General features: G+C 37.8%; 1 pseudogene; it reads right to left on the bottom strand.

Moving 5' to 3' along the window:
* Window positions 1-19,112: 19,112 nt before the first annotated feature.
* LOC103678162 lies at window positions 19,113-20,432 on the bottom strand (annotated as a pseudogene).
* Between the last annotated feature and the right edge of the window lie 1,967 nt (window positions 20,433-22,399).

Here is a 22,399-nt window from a genome sequence, read left to right as displayed (position 1 = left end):
TTTGGATCTCCTCTCAGTTTGCTAGATGGGATGCTACCCAATTCATGAATTGTTGAATAAAGCCAATTTGATCTTGAAATTTACTCAGGTAAAATATGTTTTTTGATACTAGTATAGACCAAGAATATTAGATTAACCAACTGAAAGTTATTTTGTTGCTGGTAAGTATATCTACACCTGGAGTTTGGGAGATTTAGGTGGACCAATATAAGAACAAGGAAATATTATTGAAACATGGAAATTTTATTATTGTTGTTGTTATTGTTATTGTTTATTGTTCACTAAGAGAATTTATGAATGCTAAAAGCCAAAACAGTGTTTATAGTTGAATGCTAGAAGAATATTCTTAGTTCAATGGCAAATAATTCCTAGATATTTTCCCACATATTGGCCACAGGTAGTGATTAGTACTTAGTTCAAATTACAAATCTGTAGTGTTTATATAACTCTATATAAGGAATATATGTTGTAGAAGATTGAATACATTTAATCAAATACTTCATAGAATTATAAATTGAATAAACTAAATAATAGTCCTAAAATAAGGACCCATAATTATACCCACTTCCTCCAAAAAATAAAAATAAAAAATAAATAAATAAATAAATAAATAAATAAATAAATAAACAAACAAAATGCAGGGGAAGTCTTCCAAACTTATGCTCATGGGCAATGGAGGTCGTATTTTGCATCATTGGCCAAGTATGTCAAACTTGACGTGCAATGTCAACTGCATTCCAAAAGAAAAGAATATTCTGTTGATACAGGTGTAGCAGGATATGCTTTTCTTCCTATAGAAGCAGTTGTCTCTTTATTGAAAATAATGAACCTATGGAAGATAATGTCCCTAACATACTTGAGGTTTATCCAGCATGTATCTAAATATTAGCAAAATTAAGTAAACTATTTGCTTACTACATTTGTCCTTTTAATATTTTGTGTGAATTCATATACATGCCTGAGTACATGACATTTGCCTTGTAGCCTTTGGTTAATTATTTGCCTGGAAGTGGTGATGATGTCATTAAGAGCTCTACAACTGCATAGCGTTTATTTCCCATTAATAATAGCTAAGATTGGCACTTAGAAAGTTTTCACTGTGCTAGAGCAGGGAATGGTAATTTTTTCTGCAAAGGTCCAGATAGTAAATATTGTAGGCTCTGAGGGCCATCTAGTCTCTATGGCAACTATAACTGCTGTTGTAGCATAAGGGCGGTCATAGACAATGCATATATGTAGGAGTGTGACCCTACTCCATAAACCCTTATTTATGGACATTGAAATTTATATCTCACACAATTTTCACATGCCACAAAATATTATTCTTCCTTCAGTTTTTTTCCCAACCATTTGAAAATGCGAAAACCAGTTACAGCTGGGGGCTGGATTTGGCCAGTGGGTCACAGTTTGCCAATCCCTATTCTAGAGGAATGTTTGGGCAGACATTTACTCCACAATTCGGTTCATTGCATGCTATTTTTGGTGCAATATTTTGTTCCTCTTTAAGAATCAGGTTTATATATTTCTCCATGCTGAACGTCAGAGATTCATATATATTTTTTGAAGATAGGGAATGGAGAAGACAAGCAGTGAAGAAGTGAGGAGCTAAGCTCTTTGGACTAAAAAACCACGAAGGCAAAATCACTTAAATTTTGTTTTTCCAAAGGAAAGCTGTTTTGTGATATTTGACAGTCTCTCAATAATGATGTTGCAACCTTGAGACTCTCTGGAGAAATGCAAAGTGACACCTTCTCTAATATGTTCGTTGCTGTGTTACTTTTGCTAAGTAAATTAACATAATCTGAATAAAATGAAGACTAGCAGTCAGCATATAATTTCTGAAAGTGTAAAATTGAAGTATAAGTTTATGTTCTCAAATGCTGTTAAAAGTTGATAAATATGTTGATATGAAAGAGGTTCTTAATAATTATATACAGTTATCATAAGCATTGATATTTGCATTAACTCTAGAAGGAATTTTTAATTCTGTGACCTTAGGCAAGTTACTTAACTTCATTAAGCCTCAGTTTATTCCTACAGAAAATGGGCATAATTTTACTTACCATCTAGGGTTTTTTCTAAAGTTTAATTGGATAATGCAGTTAAAATGCTTAGTCTAGTTGTAACTTAGAAAGAATAAATGTTCACTAAATGTTAGTAACTACTATAAATACAAATGTTTATTTTATTTTTTAATTTTATTTTTTAATTTACTTTTTAATTTTTAGCATTGTATTAGAAAATAATGCATGGGAATCATAAAACTGTTATATATAATCTTATAATATTTGCCTATCCTTCTTCACACCAAAAGTCTTAGCCTGTAGAGGAAGCTACTTGTAACAATTGTAACTGTTTTTCAGTGATAAATTCTTTTTCTCTAAATGATGTAATGGTATTACTATTTATTGATTTATTAATCTTGTGTAATATCTATAAACCTCATATTGAAATAGGTAAGGATCTAACTCATTTAAACAACTCTCATGTACTCTTTTCCTGATTTTAAAACATCAACTACCAGGGCGCCTGTGTGGCTCAGTTGTTAAGCGTCTGCCTTTGATTTGGCTCAGGGCGTGATCCCAGTGTTCTGGGATCGAGCCCCACATCGGGCTCCTCTGCTGGGAGCCTGCTTCTTCCTCTCCCACTCCCCCTGCTTGGGTTCCCTCTCTCACTGGCTGTCTCTCTCTGTCAAATAAATAAATAAAATCTTTAAAAAAAAATCAACTACCATTCCCTTCTTTCTTTCCTTTCCTCCTCCTTTTTCTCCTTCTCCTCCTACTTCTTTCACTTTTTTTTAAGAAACTATCTAGATATGTACTTATTCTTCTCTATAACAAGTACACTTAGAAGAATCATTGTCAACCTAAGAATGCATATCAGAATCTCTTCTGAAGCATTTAAAAAATACAGTTATCAATCAATCAGAATCTTCAGGGATTGAGCATAGGTATGTCTACTTTTACAAAAAAGTAGATTGATTAAATCATTTATTTTAAACTTATTAATACTTTTTAATCTATAGAATGAAATATTTCCTTAGCTCAGGAAAGTTTTCTTCTATTATGTCATTAATTATTTTGTCTGTTTCCATATTTTTTTTCACTCTGAAATAATTTTAAGCTTGTCCCTCCATTCTCTCTCCTCCAAATCTTCTTTCTTAGTGTTCTGATTTCTGTACTTTTCTTTAATTTTACCAATGACAGTACACTCAACTATATACTTTTTTACTTGAAGATGATGACACTTATAGGATTGTTCTCTATTTGTGAAAAGATAAATTATACTTTACAGTATATGACTAATATTAAATTATATTTAAGGTTTGTTTTGTTACGGTACCTACCATATAATAGTCCCATATTTGATTGAGACTCTATTGATAAAACCTGTAGTATCTGAAACCTTTTTACATAGAGGAGTGGAGGTGGTATGACGGTATCTTATGTCTCATCGTGAGTTAGTATATATAGAAGTAACTGGGGAGGCTTGAGGACAAGACTGCCAGGAAGTTAAACTTTTCAGGGATTCGTGAGGCTCCTTTGGAAGGAGTTCATCTTGTGGAAAGAGAGAGACCAAGCTTACAATGGATTTGTCACGGAAGGCTGTGGAAAATGGTGGTATTTAGTTTATACTGTCTTCCTTTACTGACTATCCCAATTGATATCCTCATGTGTTTCCTTCTTCCCCAATATTCACACCATTGCCACTATGGCAATTCAGCTAAAACCATAATAAATGGAGGCTGTAACTATAAACTTTTAAAGATTTTTAAAGCACAGAACTCAAAGTGTTCAATGCACTGAAATTCAAATGGGGGAAAGAATGATTGAGGTCACTTTGGTTTGAAACACAGCATTGTAGGTTTCAGAAAACATAGGTAGGTTACAGAATACAAAATACGGCCTTGGTATATGAGTGGCTTATTAGAGCTTTTATGGCCTTGGGACCCAGAATCCAAGGCTCTCTCTGTGATGGTACTCTGTGGTCAAACCAGAGCTATTATAGCTTTTGTAGAGGCAGTCCTTTCAGCAATAAACCTGGGTAGCTTCAGTGTAGACCTCGGCATCACCAACTTCCAGAGCAGCTTTGTCGCCTTGACCATCCTTGGCAACAGATCATGAATCCGTGTTCAGATTTAACTAAGAACAGATCATAACATCATCTGAAGCACAGGAGACAAAGAACTTCACAAATAAATGGATGAAGATTCGAATGGAGAGTGGGAACTTCCTTCAAAAGAGGTAGGACGCATAGTCAGAGCAACAGTATTTATTTTCTCATTAATATGAGATCCCACTTCTTTGTATTTAAGATTGGCCTACTTAATGCATGTGGAAGATGTCAGATTTGGAATGAGGACAGTAAAGACCAAAAAAGGCATAAGCATGTGAAATTCATGATGCTCTCTGTTTAAGGAAATAATCATCAATAATCAATAAGTCAATTTTCCAGATACAAACCCTGTGCTTACTGTAGCTTACAAAAACAACTGAAATTTTCCACAGTTCAGACTCAGAGCCTAATTCTACTTATACTAGAAGCAGACAGGGGAGTCCTGCAGGAAGCCTGGGGACTGGTAGCCCATAAAGGTTTGGCTGGTTTTGATGAAAATTAGTGTGATATGATACACAGATGAAAGAGCAAATGGGTTTTCTTTACTTGATGAAAGCAGTGAATTCTGAAATTATGCACAGCAGGTACAGATGGAAGATACTGCACAGATATCACACATAGTTTTTATGCTGAAACATTTGTTTTATCCTTTTACCTCACAGCCTTTTTGCGGGGAGAGGAAGAGCAAAAAGTGAGCATATTAATCTAAATAAGGAGGCTACTTTTACAGGGAAAAGTAAATGATAAAAAAGACAATGACAGGGGCGCCCGGGTGGCTCAGTCATTAAGCGTCTGCCTTCGGCTCAGGGCGTGATCCCGGAGTTCTGGGATCGAGCCCCACATCAGGCTCCTCCGTTGGAAGCCTGCTTCTTCCTCTCCCACTCCCCCTGCTTGTGTTCCCTCTCTCACTGGCTGTCTCTATCTCTGTCAAATAAATAAATAAATAATCTTTAAAAAAAAATAGACAATGATAAATCACACTGCTTATTCTTCCTTCGTCCATTCGTTTAAGAAATATTCATTGAGTCCCTACTATGTGCTGGCTGGCCATTGTGCCACAGCAGTTTTCTAAGCTTCCTCCATTGACTAAAACAGAATTGTGTGACCCAGGTCATTTCTAGGTAATATCGTGAAGCCAGTGCATTGTCTACAGACCTTGCTTTTCCCTCTCCTGAGACTCTGCCTCTTCCATTCCCAGAATTATCATTCATCGATTCCACCTGCTAGCACTTTACTCTCTTCTTTCAGTTATAATTTCTTTTAAGCATAGCATAGTAAGGCTTAGTCAGAAATCCAATGCTAACATAAAGCAGTAAGTCAATGTGTGTGTGTGTGTGTGTGTGTGTGCGTGTGTGTGTGTGTGTGTGTGTGTAGAAAGGTGGTTTGCAGTGAGAGTTCTACTTGAAGGCCCACAGATCACACAATGTTGGCACCATTTTCTTTACCTCCAAAACCAAATTTGTGTTCCCTTTCTTTGAATTTCTTGGGGACAGAACCCATTTGTATTTCCTTGGTCTCTCCACAGTAGATAATAAATCTTTTCTAGAATGAGTTAGACACTTTAATTTATTTTTTCATTCAACATTTGAGTACTTTATGTTGTTCTAGGGGTTCGGAATATTGGAATGAACAAATTAGACAACAACAACAACAACAACAAAAACCCCTGTTCTCATAGAGCTTACATTCTAGTGGGGGGCAGGGAGATGACAGTAAGAATAAATATCATAAAAAAGTAAGTTATAGCATTTGTAGTAATGTCATAATTTTCAAGTTAAAAAAAATAGAACAGCAAAAGTAAATTTGGGAATGCTGAGGGGTAGGAAAACTGCCATTTTAAGTAGGATGAGGAATAGACCTCATTGAAAATGCAATGTTTGAGCAAACACTTGAAGGAAGTGAGGAAATTAGTCACTTGGCCATTTAGGGAAGAGTGTTCTAGATAGAGATAGAATATGTGCAATGGCCTGAGGTAGAAAGTATGTGGCTATTCCAGGAACAACAAAGAGGCCAGTAGATAAGGAGCAGAATAAGCAAAGGGAAGAGAAGTCGGTGTTGAGCTCAGAGGGACCATAGTGTGTGGGGCCTTGTGAGACATCATAAAACTTCAGTTCTTATTCTGATTAAAATGGAGAGTCATTGAAGGGCTTTGAGTGACATGATTTAATTATCGCTTTAAGAGATCCCTCTGGCTGCGGGGGCAAGAGTGAGAGCAGAGGCCCAGGAGAGACAAATTCAGTAACCGAAGAGTAAGTTTCATTGTTTTGTTTGCATTAAATGGATAGCTCTGATTGTCTCCTATAGAATCTTCCCATCTCAATTAGCCTCTACAGTGAGACTATCCTTACTTCTCTGTAGGCATAGATTTGATGAACCCTGTGCTTGAGGGCAGTGAGGGCATCCATCTCAAGGGAAGGGAGGAGGACAGAGGGCAAATTAGGTAGTAAGCATTTACTGCACTGGACTCTGCTTCTTGCTTTAGTACCACTAGGGAATCCATAACAACAATAGCACCATAATAATATTCCTGAGCCTCAAACCAAAATAATTAAATCGGAATCCTGTGTTTGAGGCTCAGCCATTAGTCCATTTAGAAGCTCCCCATGTGATTCCCACATGCAGTCCAGACTTCTCGTCACTGAGCTACACCTTTGAAACTAGAAATCCATCTTCTATGTATGATTTCCAAGATTACTCCAGCCATTTCTATTCATTTTCAACCAATGGGAAGGAAAAAGGAACAGCATGTCCAGGGCTAGTTAGCCTTTTAAGCAGAAGTTCTGCTTACTTCTTTTTCACATTTCATCAATGAATTTTTTGCTCATACCTAATCAGAGGGGAGGCTGGGAAATATAGTTGAATCAGGCATCCATGTGGGACAGTCGTGTGTTGTGTGTGGGGGGAACATAAGTGTTTGCCGTATTATCAATATCACAAAGGGGAAGATAAATTTGGCAACTACTTGATATGGGCCATTTTTTTAAGCCAGCCAGTTATAGATAAAAACTGAAGCTTGTAAAAGCTGAGAAACTGAAGCACTTGAATTCTAAAAGAAAGGATTCTTATCTATTCAAAGTAGTATTTGAGGGGGATGGAGTTGACTATGAACATAAGCATAACAATATAAGAATTTCCTCAGCGGATTGTTTCCATAGTTTCTATAACTGACACTGAGAAGAAAAAAAAAGAAAAAGCCTGGGGTAAGGGAGGAAAAGCGGGGAGGTCATAGGATGGTGTCCTGTTGTACTGATAACTTCCGCTTGTTAAATACATAACCTGTTCAATTTCCCCTCTACTAGAGATCCACCTTTGTGGGTTTTCTTAAATGTAGTGCATTAGAAATAGAGAATCATGGTCTGACTCTGCTGTTTCAATTGTCTATTAGAAACAGTAATTGTTAGGTGGGAGGCTGGAGGTTTCATGCAGTCATTGGACGTCCTGACAGTCAGTGGTAGCAAGACAATTGGATATTGGCATAGGGAATGCTATGCTGGGTGAGTAACATCCTGCCTGTGTTTGCCTAGCATACCACAAGCACAAAGCAACCCCCTGGAAGCAAGTGAAGAAAGAGAAGAAAGAAAGAGAGAAAGAGAAAAATAATTTTCCATTTTGGAATAGCCAACTTGAGGTATGAGGATCTGAAAAAAGCCTGCTCGTATCAGTTCAGGGTGATTATACAATTAGGAGCAAACAAGTCTCACAATCCAAAACTCACAGCTGCTTCTTTTGAACCTATGATTGTAACAATCGCTCTCTTAATGAGACAGATTAATTAACTTTCGCAAGGTCGCATAGATTCATATCTAAGACTGGCAACTTCGTCAGACTTTGTCTTTTAATCTTGCTTGATTGGTTTTATTGTCTCACTTTCTCTGGTTCTCCAAGTTCTCTTTCCTACCAGACATTAAGTTGCATTGACTGCAAGGACGTGAGCATTGCTGCTCACAATTCTTTTTGTATAATGAAGCCAAATAATGTTTTTCAAATAAATGCATGAAAATGAAATAATATATAAGAAGTTCCTCTCATCTTCATACAAACCAGAATATATCCTTTTATAACACTCTATTCTTACAAAATAGCGTATCGGACTGTGGGAAATTTTAGAAAATGTTTCCCCCAGGAGTAGTCAGGTTATCTCTTTCGGGTTCATTGCTTCAGCAAATATTTTCCCATTGATTCAGAACCTTTAAACGTAACTTTTTTTCAGCTGGGTGAAAAATGGCTTGATTAGAACTAAATGGGTGCAATTCTCCCTAATGTAACTGGGTATAACATCTGCTGTCATTTATTTTTCTTACTAAATTGTAACAGGTGAGGCAGGCTGGAAGCTTAGTGGTAACATTACTGCACAGAGACAGGCCAATTCCCAGTCTAAGGCCAAACTACATCGGGTGTAGAACAGCTAAATTAAGCTTTAGGATTTCAAATGGATATCACGGTAGTCTATGACACTGGTCATCTCAAGGACTACTGAAACATAGCTATGATGTTCTAGAATATTTTCTGGCGTTTAAGGTATAGACTTTTATGGGAGCTGTTCTAGTTCAAATGGATTCGGGTAGGGCTAGGGGAGAGGGTTTTTGTTCATTTTTTTTTTCAGTGTTATATCCCTAATACGCAGAATAGTGTCAGGGATGTAGTAGGTGCTCCAAAAATATCATCTGCTGATTTAATGCCTAAATCACACATGATCACTTCTACTCCCTGGAAGGGTCGTGGAAGGTGGAGGTGGAAAGGGGCAGCAAGGTTATCTGCAGTTTAGCTTAGGACCTAAAATTTAAATATGCCCAGGCCACACCTTCTATCTGAAATTGGTGGCCTCCTTTTGATATCCACTCTTCCCTAACCCACTGACAACTATCCATCCTTCTAGGTCCAGATAAAATCCCTCATAATTCTACTGATGCCATTCCAGTTTCTTCATCAGAATGTGCGTGTAACATCTTTTCTTCTTGGCCTCATTTTTGGTATCTTTCAGCCTTATTGCCCTAGCGTGACACAGTGCCTGGCCCCACCCCTTAGTGTACCAACATTAATGTAACCCTCAGCGTACCAAGCAGGAAGTTATTAGGATTTTATTGATGATTGACCAAACTATATTACTCACTGTAGAAAATAAATTTTTAATGTGTGTTTTTTCATTTGTGGGCAGAAGAATATATGTAATGGAATAATGGAAATTTCAGCGCTCTTAAAACGTAAGACTATTACTCTAAGTTAGAAGGCAGAAATATCCATTATTTAAAAAATTACTCCGAGAAAAGAGACTATAGGTTCAAGGAGAAAATGTTGGGAAGTAAAAGGTTGTTTTATATCCTATATCCTGTGTGGTGAATTGAGAAAGCCAGTAATAAGAAGTGAATAAGATAGAGGGGAAGACAGAAAAGAAGAGAAGGGCAGGATTGGGGAGGGAAGAGAGAGAGAGAGAGAGAAAGTGAGAGAGAGAAAGGGAGGGAGAGAAGAGAAGAGGCAGAGAGTAAAGCTATTGTGGTATTTTTGGAATGAGAATGCTGCTCGATGATACAGGAATTTAAAAAAATATATATCATTTTAAGTAATAGAATATGGAGGTTTTTGAATTTTGTTAAATTAGTTGATATCTTTCTTTTTTAAAGGAGGAACAAGCAATGCCATTCCTATAGCAGCAAAGCATTTCAGCAATTTTATCTTCTAGTCTCTCTGAAGGTACAAAAAAAAATCACCTCTTACTACAAACTTGTCTGGATGGCATGTTAATTTAAAAATACTCCTTAGCATTCTACTTCTACCGAAATTGATTTATGAAGTTGGAGTAATGCTATATGAAATCTGCAGGCTCAAAGATGAAATGTTGGGGGTGCCTGGGTGGCTCAGTCAGGTAAGCATCTGCCTTCAGGTCAGGTCATGATCCCAGGGTCCTGGGATGGAGCCCCATGTCGGGCTCCCTGCTCAGTGGGGAGTCTGCTTCTCCCTTTCCCTCTCCCCTCTGCTTGTGCTCTCTCTCTCTCTCCAATGAATAAATAAAATCTTAAAAAAAAAAAGATGAAATGTTAAATGCCACCTACAAGGGCTCAGTGTTTCTGGATTAGGGGAGCCCCCTTTCATTGACAATTACTCTCTACTCATCATAATATATAGACACGTACCAGGAGCGGAAGGTATTCAATCAGAAAGTTACCAGTCCTCTTTAGAAATATTTGACTTTTAAATTATTAGCCAACAACTTTACATGCACAACTAATTTCTTATATCAACATTTTAATCTAATTTCTTAGATCAGGCACTTTACATTAGGAAACAAAATATTCTATCAGACAAATCTAGTGTATCTTGGAAGCATGAGTCCTGCCCATTAGGATAGCTCTTGAGTGATGCCACGCTGAATCCCTGACAAAATTACTATCCGATATCAGTAATTTTTCCATTGCCAATCTAAGTACATTCTGTATTAATTTAAAACTACAGCTGGACATTTAAAGTATTAAAATAAATATATCTTTAAGATTTGCTTAATGATATCTGGATTAGTGATCTGAAAACTTTTTATTGTATATCCTTCTTATTATAAACGTTTATGTGTATATTGCCAATATATTTTTTAAGTTAAAATACAAGTACTCTTAGCCAAAATATGGAAAGAGCCCAGATGTCCATGGACAGATGAATGGATAGAGAAGATGTGGAATATATATCTACAATGGAATATTATGCAGCCATCAAAAGAAATAAAGAAATCTTGCCATTTGCAACGACGTGGATGGAGCTAGAGGGTATTATGCTAAGTGAAATAAGTCGGTCAGAGAAAGACAAATACCATATGATTTCACTCATGTGGAATTTAAGAAACAAAACAGATGAACATAGGGGAAGGGAAGGAAAAATAACATAAGATGAAAACAGAGGGAGGCAAACCATAAGAAACTCTTAACTCTAGGAAACAAACAGGTTTGCTGGAGGGGAGGCGGGTGGGGAAAAGAGTAACTGGGTGACGGGCGTTAAGGAGGGCACTTGATGGAATGAGCGCTGGGTGTTATATGCAACTGATACATCGCTGAATTCTACCTCTGAAACATAATACAGTATGTGTTAATGAAATCAAATTTAAATAAAAAACTTTTAAAAACACAAAAAACCTAAAATATAAAATAAAAAATGCAAGTATTTTTATATGTAATATACCATTTACTTTATAAAGCATAAACAAAAATAAAAATGATGAAGTATGTCTATATACACTTTTACTTAGAGAACTGACTTGCATGGATGCTAAGTTGCATGTACCTTACTTTGGAAACCACTGATCTAAAGACTATCATATTCATAAAGGTCAACATACAGAAGGCACAAAAGGCATAGTTCAGGAACTATTGTGAGAAGGGACCTTTTAGCAATATCTATGGAGAAAACATGAAATACTTCAATGATGAGTGGTGACAGGAGCCGCTCTGAAACAATGGGGACATGCCAGCAGTGTAGTTGTTAACAAGGCATGAGTCTAAGAAGTACTTTCAAGATTTCTTATCCTTCTTTATCAACGATCACCTGATTCTACAGGACGTGGATATGTGTTTTCAAAACTGTAGAATGAACAAAAAGCCATTACGTAATAAATGTGTAAAGGTCAACTAATGTAAAAGTTTAGTTTGAAAAGAGCCAAGTTTTTTTTTTTTTTTTAAAGATTTTATTTATTCATTCAACAGAGAGAGAGAGAGAGAGAGCCAGCGAGAGAGGGAACACAAGCAGAGGGAGCGGGGGAAGAAGAAGCAGGCTCCCAGCGGAGGAGCCTGACATGGGGCTCGATCCCAGAACGCCGGGATCACGCCCTGAGCCAAAGGCAGACGCTTAACAACTGAGCCACCCAGGCGCCCCGAGAGCCAAGTTTTTATGATAAAGGCTGCTTCTCCTCTACTGAGACCAGGTTCATTTTGCCTTTTGTGCCTTTCTGGTGCTTCATGCTGTATCATAACACCATAATTTAAGTGCAGCCTTGGCTGAAATTCTCCTCATTTATTTTTCAAAAGTAATGCTGTAAAAATCACTTCCAGGAACATTATAAATCACATGTTACTATAACTGAGATACTTAACTAAATACAGAGGCAATCTTGCTTTTCAAATAAATATGAATTCTGTCTTGTTTAAAGATATACCCAGAATTAGTACTATAAATTATTTTGCATTTCATCACTAAATATGCATGCATATAATACACACACATTTCAATATAAATATTATTTTAGAAATTGACTGTAACTAAATACTTAGGCACTTGAAAAGATTTTTTTTTAAATAAATAGATCATATGAATTTCTTTTAGGCCTTTAAGTCCACACTATGAATACAACACCGAGTGGGAAACAGTGTTTCGTACACACTTTGGAATGGCAAAATAAATGTATTTTTAAAATAAAATGGAATACTTTTAGTTTTTGAAGACTAATAACAAGTGACTTCTCCATTACTGACAAACAGCCATACACATTCCCATTTAGAAATAGAGGCCCAACAGCAGACGTAAGTGACTATTTGGATACCTCACATTTAATTATCTTCAGGGGTAGCACATTATTGCTCCTGAGAAGAGAGTTCTGAAACAGGTCAATCCCCAGCAGGCACCTGGACATTATGGGGGTACCAGAGTGTCGCTCCATCACTGAAAAATGTCCTAGGAATATCTGAACACCAGGGGAGAGAGATTTTTTTTAATGTGACTTTAAAAAAAATTCCTCTTCTTAAGCTCCCTGATCCTCCTATATCATCATCCCAATGACATGACCAGTTGTCATTTTACTTTCTGTCTACGTAACCTCATGCACAGCTAGGAAATAATGATTTAGGACTTGAAATTCAAAACATAATGGTGTTCCTTTTTTTTTTTTCATTCCTCATTTTACTCAACACCCCTGCAGAGTTGATGCAAGTACTGAGCGCCCTTTGAAGTCAGCTTGCATCATCTTTGATGGAGTATAAAGCAATAGGAGATACTGCAGTTTTGAGCATCTCCATTCCCATCTCAGATGATGCCGATACATTTGTCATTACATGCATGGCATGAGTAAATCCTTGGAAGAATTGCCAAGCAGGTAAAATTGGCAGGTATAGACCACACATCTCAACTATAAAAGAATAGAAAAGGAAAATATCAACCTGTTTCTAAAGCGTTTTATCTCATATTCCTCTTAGGTTATTCTTACTGTGGGTGATTTTGTAACATATTCTTGTTACTTGGTTCACTCTTTCTAATACTTTCAATGCTTTGTGAGAAGTTACATTAAACAGATATACTTAGATGCCAAAAACATTTGCGACCTCGAAGGATGATGTTCTTTGTTTAAGTCATGGTAAAATAAATCAGTATCTGTGGATGAACGCCAGTAGTGTTAGCTTTTTAATACACTTTGCTCTTGGCAATAATTATAAGCCACAGAGGGAAGATGAGAGTACTTTGGAGATAAAAGAAGAGAGAGGCTTTTGACTGAGAGATCGTCTGCATTTCTGGTCCGCGTTCCTACTGATCACCGATCTCTGGTTCTCATCTTCTATGAGGCACGTGGGAAAATCGCACTTCTCTGCCTCCATGATGGTGCGTTTTAGCCATGGGACATGATTGGCCAATGAAACATCAGCAGAGGGGCTGGGTGGAATATTTGATTACTGAGTTCTCTTCGGGCTCTTCTTCTGCAGAGCTGTGTGTGCTACGGGAGCGAAGTGTGCTGGAATGCCAAGTAAGCGGGCGGAGTACAGGTGCTGTGGAAAGTGACCGACGAGACTGCAGTGGATCTGCCCGATCAAAAATTTAATTTTCATTGTGTTAAACCATTGACGGTTTAACATCGCTCCTTACCACAGCACAACGCAGCCTCTCCCGACCGACAGGTATATGTTTGGGTGTGCATATATATCTAAATATACGTACAAAAATTTAAAGAAAAATAAATTTACTAATCAAAACAATTCCAAGTAGAAGACAGCAAAAATCCGTTGGTGAAATATTCCACAACATATTTGTGATTCCCACTGGCCTCAGGGGGATCTGCTATGTGGAGTTCTGCAGTGAATGTCTCTAAGGCTTTTCTAAGCACTCACATTCTACTCTTGTTAGGATAATCACATTAATTTCTATTGCCTTATACCCTCCTATGGAGGGAGTCTTCAAAATCATTTGATTTTTATAAAAATTTAGAATAAATTTTGACTGTGAGTGAAAAAAGAATTTCAAAGGAGAAGGACTAGCAGGTAATAACTTTATAAGAGTTTTAAAGAACGCAGTTTATTTTAGAGAATGTCTGGTTGATTTGGGTGGCTAGATCATAGGTTTTAAGAAGGCTGGGAGTAGAGAGGGGGATTATGGCAGAAAATATGTGTGGATAATTTTTTCCTGTGTTGCCTTAAGTCTATATATCACAAGATATTACATTCCATTAAGTTCTACAACGTTTCCATTAAAAATACAATCTGAATCCTAAGAGGCAAATACTGACTACCAGAAACATAAGATTCTCAGAGGGCTTAGCAAACTGTATGCTAAATTGCAGACAGACATGTTAGTTTCCTTTGAATCAGTAATTTCAATCTTTCCCCTTATTTTTCCATCTAATTTTCAGTAGGTCACTCTCAAGTCAAAATTTAATTTTATGTGGTTGAAGTGGTAGAGCCAAAATGAAATTGCATGCTGTAGGGGGAAAAATTTAACCTACTTTTAATAGCCCCTTTGAAAGATACTTTGAAGACATGACTTACTCTCATAGTGTGTTGACTATCTGAAGAATGAATTATTATATCCTTGTCAAATTTTAAATAGCATGCTGTTAAAAATATTAGTCACACAGGGGGCTGTTTGACAGTAATGTCACAGGAAAGCTCTGGTCTATATGAACAGGCAGAGTCTGCAACTTAATATCATGGTTGCATGGAGCTCTGTCTTCCACGGGCATCCACCGAGGGGTGGGGGTGGGAACTCGCTTTAGGTTTCCTTGGAACGGTGGCAGGATTCTGCCAACTGATGCATTTTACTTGCTGTTCCAGCCAGCTGAGGGGGCCTTGTGTCTTTCTCCCTTCCGTCCATTCCTGGCAGAGCTTAGACCAGAGCCTAAAAGAAATGAAAAAGCTATCATTTCAAGTGAGGAAGAGTTTTTTTTTTTTTTTAAATACATCCAAGAAATGTGAGTTGAGATCTAGACTAGAGGTTGTAAAGAAAATGATCCAAAGAATTTCTTTTAAAAGACAGGGTTTTTTTTTCTTTTTCTTTTTCTTTTTCTTTCTTTTTTTTTTAGCCTAAAAAAATAAGATTAGAAACTGGCTTGGATGAGCCCAACTGTGATTAAAAAAATAAATCCTTTCTAGTTAAGTCAAGAATTTCTCCCCTTTTTGTTCTTTGACTTTTCCTGCAGGGAAAGGGGCAATCTTTACCTAATCAGAGCAAAGCAAGAATCACTGAGGCAGCGGAAGCATCATGCAGGTGAAGGTCAGGCCAATTTTCCCCAAGTAATGCTGTTTTATCACTCATCGAACAAAGATCGAGGCCTTTCTTGCCTTGATCCTTTGTGCCTTTCCCTATTACTTTAACAGATCTGAACAAACCAGAGATTCTTCATCCAAAAGTTCCATTTAGCTACATTTATTTCAAATCCTCCAAATTTCGTGTCTCAATATTATAGCAACTTAAGGATGATACAAAACCCACGTGTTAGGCAGGGAGGCAAAGCTACTTTGAGACGGACTTGACACAGGACACAGTGATTGTTTCCATTGGTCATTTGCCGTTTAGTGCTGGGCTGCATGTCAGCCCCATTAATCCAGGCACCTTTTAGTTTCAAAGATTTCTGTCTTCTGTGTGTCTACAAAACAGGAATCTTGTTGGTGAAACACTGAGTTACAAATTGAATGATGTTTCTTTTGGCAACCTGGATAGGGGTCAGGTTGAGAAGCCAAGACTATAAAACAAACACGCACCCGAGGGAAATGTGGTGTCCTAAATAGATGTATTCTGCAGTTGCCTCGGAGTAACCGTGACAGGGCTGGAACACTCCGGGTCATGTGCTGTGTCCGTTTACCCTTGTGAGGAGATCTGGCGCTGAGGAAATGGGAAAAGTGCCATGATGCCAAGATGAAATAAAAAATTAGTTGAATGATTTTTGAAAAAAAAATCATCTTACTTTAAAAACAGGGCATTTTGATTTATAAGTAGCCCTGTGGCACTGCTGGGTCCTGAGAGCTTTGCCTCAGTTTTCCCACATCGGAGGAATTGAAGTTATCCTGATTTGCTTGCTCACCCGCTCCTCTCTCTTTTTTTCTCCTTTCTCATTGATCTTTCTTTTTCTTGTATCTTTACTTGCCAGTTATTTCTCTCTCCTTTTTCCCCCTCTCTTCCTTGCCCAGAGCCCAGGTGAGGGGATGGTTGTTTTCAAACTGAGGGATCCATCTGGACCCTTCCTCCCCTCTCAAAGTGGCTTGAAGTAAGTTTTTAAAGCTAGAAATGTCATAGCTTCATAGACATATTGAAAATGTTATTTTGAGAATAGTATAATGAATCTCTAAATACTAGTGATCTGAATTCTTTACAGATGAGTAGATTCGAGACTCTGAGAGGATTAAAATATTAATATTTAATCATAAATACCTTGTATTCATTAGGAAAGATCCAGAATTATTTGGTGGCATTTTATCAGCAAGTCAGTTCTCTACCTTGAAGGGAAAAGAATTTGAAATATCACCAGTTTTTCCTTTATTTTGGGATATACTTTCTACCACCCATTTCAAATCATGAACTTTCACAATGTATTTGCTTCCCATTCTCCAGAGTTCTATTCATCTTCAAATGGACGCATTTCAAACCATGATTTTTTATTATTATTAAAAGAATTCAGTGACTTCGAGTTCTATCACAAATATGGTGAAAATAAAAATGCTTACTTGGTAGCTTTTTACTTGATTCACAAAGCAGTTTCCAGAAACCAATAGTGTGTGATTCCCTGTGTGGCACAGTGAGCGACAGAGGATTTTCTATCTGCTCAGCTGATGTTTATGTGCTCAGTTAACCAGGCCTTGCATGCTCTGTCTATTCTAAGGGCTGCAGTATTCAGATACAGTCAATGCTCTATGACAGTGCTGATGTGGAGTCAATTCATTTCCTTGTGTACAGGATCAGTGCACAATTACTTCAGGGCAGTCCGTACAGGGCATCGTAGTTGGCCATTAATTAAGCAATAAGACATGACAGGCAATACATTTCTGGGCCATTTAACATATCTCTTGAGAGATTTTTAAAGCAAGAGGCTAAAGGTCAAGTGACTTTAACCACTTGAGAAGTTCACTGCCAGGATTTTTTTATGACTACAAGAAAATTTAATATGAATTATGGAAACTAAGACAAACATGGGGATTTTTTAGCGTAGAGTTAGGAAATCAAATCAAAACAAAATTCAGAACGAATGTATGCAGTGCTGTACATTGTACTGTGGTTTACTATATATCATCTAATTTAATTTCCCCAATGATCTTGTGAAGTGTCCATTATCTCTATTATACAGTTGAGGCATGTGAGGCTCAGAGCAATTTTATGGCTAAAATGCTCTGCACTATGACTTGGAATTCTGAAATTAAATATTATTGGATTATAAGCTCCTGAATTTGCCAGTCTTAAAGCATTGTTCTCCCCAAACCAAACTCTACCTTCTTTTGCTGAAAGCAAAGATCTTTTTAGAAAACATGGCTATCCCGTGGGCTGCTGGAAAACCACTTTTTCAGACTTCATGGCTCCTTTTCGTGAGTCTTGCAAAAATTAATAACCGAGCTTATTAAATAAATTATTAATCCCATAAGTCAAGAATAAATATAATGGCAGACATGTTAGGGAAACCATCTGGAAGAAATTTTTGAGCTTCACTGGGCAATATTTGAGGTTTGTCTATGCCCCACCGTGCTGAGATTCTTTCTGGATAACAGTGTCCTATTTATGCACCTTATTGCATCTCCTCTGGCTCAGACATTTGTCTATATCCGTCTCCTAGATGTCATGCTCAACCCCAATCCTGTTGTATGCATAGGTACATTCTGTTAATTTCTTATTGTGGAAGGAACATGATCAGCTCTCTTTTAGAACCAATTGTTTAATTTTCCCTAAGTTATTCCTGATCCCTCACTCAGCCTTTGGTATTCCTTGAACTTGACCTCTCAAGTCTAACAAACCCTCTTTGAGTTTCTCCTACTCTATTGATGCCCACCTTGTTGTTGTCCATAGGGATACCCTGATAAGCAGATACCTAATTTCATTTTTTTAAAAGATTTTATTTATTTATTTGACAGAGAGAGAGACAGCCAGTGAGAGAGGGAACACAAGCAGGGGGAGTGGGAGAGGAAGAAGCAGGCTGCCAGTGGAGGAGCCTGATGCGGGGCTTGATCCCAGAACACCGGGATCACGCCCTGAGCCGAAGGCAGACGTTTAACAGCTGAGCCACCCAGGCGCCCCTAATTTCATTTTTTTAAAGATTTTATTTAGTTATTTGAGAGAGAGCGAGAGCACAAGCAGGGGGAGCAGCAGAGGGAGGGGGAGAAGCAGGCTCTGCACTGAGCAGGGAGCCTGATGCAGGGGCTTGATCCGAGGACCCCGGGATCATGACCTGAGCCAAAGGCAGACACTTAACCAACGGAGCCACCCAGGTGCTCCCTAATTTCATTTTATATCCCAAGTGCGTATCATGATGTTCCATAATTTTTTCATTTGCTAAATTGATGTATGAATTATTTTACAGATTTAAAATTTTCAAACCATAATTAAATGTTAATCAGGACAGAAGTTATTTAATATCTAATCTGATTCTTTCATCCAGGCATTTTTTGCTTCCCAAACTCCTTTTCACTTTTTAAAAAAAATGAGACAGAAAGAATTTTATTCAAAGTCCTTAAAATTTATACTCAATATGTTAATTGTTTCTAAAATGTACGTCACCCTTTATATAATGGTTTTTTATTTCATCTTTATTTTATAGTTTTTTCAGCTTGTCTTTATACAGTTCTTCAGTAGAAGCCAGAGGGCTGAGTTGTCCAGTTAGGAGCCTCTGACCTACTCTTTTGATTAAGTTTCTTCTCAGTATTCATGGCCAACATCTGGCTTCTAAATGAAAGGCTTTTGGTCTTTTCAATTACTTGCTGATAGGGTGAGACTGCTTTGTTACCCATAACCACATGACCTAATTTAGAATCAATCTCAGCATCCAATCTTGCATTTGTAGTCAAATTTATAATCCACCTTTCAGCTTCTACTGGAGTCCTGTTCAGTTTGTCTGCCAACACGTCAATGCTGGTACACTGGTGGAATAGACAAAGTCTCAAATATGAAGGGAGGTGCATTTTCAATGAAATCTTCAAAACAAGCCACCAAGAAGACGTCATTCTCAAGTACTGATCCACATTCCCGCAGTTTTTTCAGAGCCCCATCAAAGCCAAAGTGAACAGATAAGTGCTCAACAAATTCTGTACTTGGGTCTATGTGTAAGGCTCCTGTTGAATACCTTTAACCAGATATTTTAGCACCTGTTGGCCTCTTCAAATATCTTTGTTGTTATGATGGGTGTAGTCAAATAGCGCAGAACCCATGGGCACCTTATCTGAATTGCATTAAGATACTGTAGCTGGTTAAGGAAGAGAGAAGTTATGTGATCACGCTCTTTGGGGTGGTTGAAGAAAACAATCCGAGACCCATGGATGAGCCGTGTCTTCTGCTGAAGAGTCTGAAATGGAGAAGCCACAGAATTACCTTCTGTGGTCTCTCGTAACCCTGTAAGGTCTTCCATAGAGCCATCCCAATTCTACAATAAGATTTTAGGGGCCAGTTTCCCCCAGTGTGAACTCAAAGCATTTCTATGTTGCTGGAACCAACACTCTCAAGAAGTACAGACACTCCGCTGCTCCAGGGTGATTCCCACATTCATGTTGGACTTTTGCTTTCCTGTGGAGTGTATCTAAATATTCCTGCCTAAAATCATGCTTGTCCACCAGGTAGTCAAACAGCATCCGGCCATCTTTGGTTGACCGCATCTGCCTTGCACTTTCTGGATCAAGCTTCTTCCCAATTGGTTCGGTTTCTGCTTGAAACTGTTTCGGTGGCACAACGGCTGTGGTTCTTTTTTCTCTCAAAGCACGTGGAATATCATCTCAATAAAGGTCTTTGCGTACGTCCCTAGCAAAGCCTACCACGTCGGTATCACTAGGAAGATCTCATTGTGATAATTTTGTTTCATTATCTATCTCTCCTACAGAGAGAAACGCGAGCAACGGGAAGACCAGATGCGGATCCAAAAACGGCACAACTCAAGCAGCCAAGTCATCCTCCGCCATCTCGCCGAGCCGCGTTTACTTCTTTTTTTTTTTTTAATGTTTTTTTATTATATTATGTTAGTCACCATACAGTACATCCCTGGTTTCTGATGTAAAGTTCGATGATTCATTAGTTGCGTATAACACCCAGTGCACCATGCAATATGTACCCTCCTTACTACCCATCACCAGTCTATCCCATTCCCCCACCCCCCTCCCCTCTGAAGCCCTCAGTTTGTTTCTCATAGTCCATAGTCTCTCATGCTTCATTCCCCCTTCTGTTTACCCCCCCCCCTTTCTTTACACCCAGAATGTCAGCTAGATTTTCTTTGCCTTCATTGAAGCAGTTCCTTCTGTCGGCTTCCAAGACATGCCACTCACCTTGTTTTTCTTCTAATGACTTCATTCATTCATTTATTCCTGTTTATTGAGGATTGGCTATGCTTCTACTTTTTTTATGTTATCAAGATTATATTTTTTAGCAGGACTCAGTAGCTTTATACTTAGTTAAAATTGTTTCCAGATTCTGACCCTACATTATTGCTCAGTCTTGGTTTCCAAACTTGTATGATTTTGTTGTGTGTATGTGTGTTTGTGTGTCTGTGTGTGTATGTGCATGGGTATGCACATGTGTATCCCTAGATATTCTCCAGGTCAGAATTTATTGAGTCAATCGTTGTTATGCACGAGACAGTTGAAGTCCTTTGGTGACTCTTTTGGTCAAACTCATAAGAAATATACACGATTTTCTTTTATCTCCGTTGGCTAAAATCAAAGGAAATCCCTGTACATTTTATCATTTAAACCTAGGCCAGTTCAACGAACAATAATTGAGGCTTGAGTTTTTGAGAGAGGGTTTTGATTTACAACGTTGTGGGGAATAGCTGTTTCCATAGGACATGTGTTTGTGAGGATGTGTGCAATCCTAAAGGGGTTGGCAGCCTTCCTGTGGGACTGAGAGGGATGCTTGCCTGAGAGAAAAGCCAACCGAAAGAGAAGACCACCTGAGAGGCAGGGAGAAGTAGGCTGACTTCTGATGTCATCCTTCAAATTTTTGGATCCAGCTTTGCTCCCAAACCAGTTCTTATCATTAACCACGAAAGCCAACATTCTGTCTATGTCTGTTCTTTAAACCAGCTGAACTTTTAAATTTTATTCATTTTTTTGTCACTTGAAGCTAATATAATGAAGATAAGATGTTCATAAAACTTTGGGGTGAATTGTAGGTGTCAAATAAATTACTTTCTCTGAAGGCTATGACCTGAAATGTTGACCCAGTGCTCAGATTTATTCTGTAGGAAATACATTTTACTTTTGAAAGGTCTGTTTATATGTTGGGTCACTCATATTTTGGAATCTCTGCCCAAATGTGGAATTATGTAGATTCCGGTAGGTGCCAGAGAAGTAGATACAATGAAACTGGTGAAGAAGGAAGTATTTTCAAAATTCAATATGATTCTGTCCTCAATGATGTTCCCAGGGAGAGTGATGTGAATTACCACAAATATGTGGAACCAAATCAAGCCTAGCTCTTCATATATAAATTTACGGTAGGAGTAGATTTCTAATAGTTTCCTCAGAGTTCTTTTGTAAGGTGAATTAGATAGAATGTTTACCACATGTCTTTCATGGTTTCACTGTTAAGGAGGACTTTCGGCAGTCAAATTATGGTATCATATAAAAATTTACTCAACAAAGTCTTCTTGTGGAAATCTCAAGCAAAGTAGTGTCTTTATTGAGGAACTGTTTGAGTGCTACTTCCTGTTTAAATGAAGTTCCATGGAAACCATGCATTTTGAGGTCCAACATCGAGGCCAAACTTCAAAGTGTATTTTGTTCATCTTTTCTAGGCATCTGACGTCTGCACAAATATTAAGCTTTTATCCTTCGAATGCTTTTTCAGGTCATTTCCAGGAAGACCTGATCTGCTGTATTACTGCAGATGGCTGTCTGTAATACACCAATAGTTATTAAAGGCTCAAATCATG

Source organism: Ursus maritimus, unplaced genomic scaffold (assembly GCF_017311325.1).
Source record: "Ursus maritimus isolate PB19 unplaced genomic scaffold, ASM1731132v1 scaffold_20, whole genome shotgun sequence".
Lineage (NCBI taxonomy): Eukaryota > Metazoa > Chordata > Mammalia > Carnivora > Ursidae > Ursus > Ursus maritimus.
This window is presented reverse-complemented; position numbering and strand designations above follow the sequence as displayed.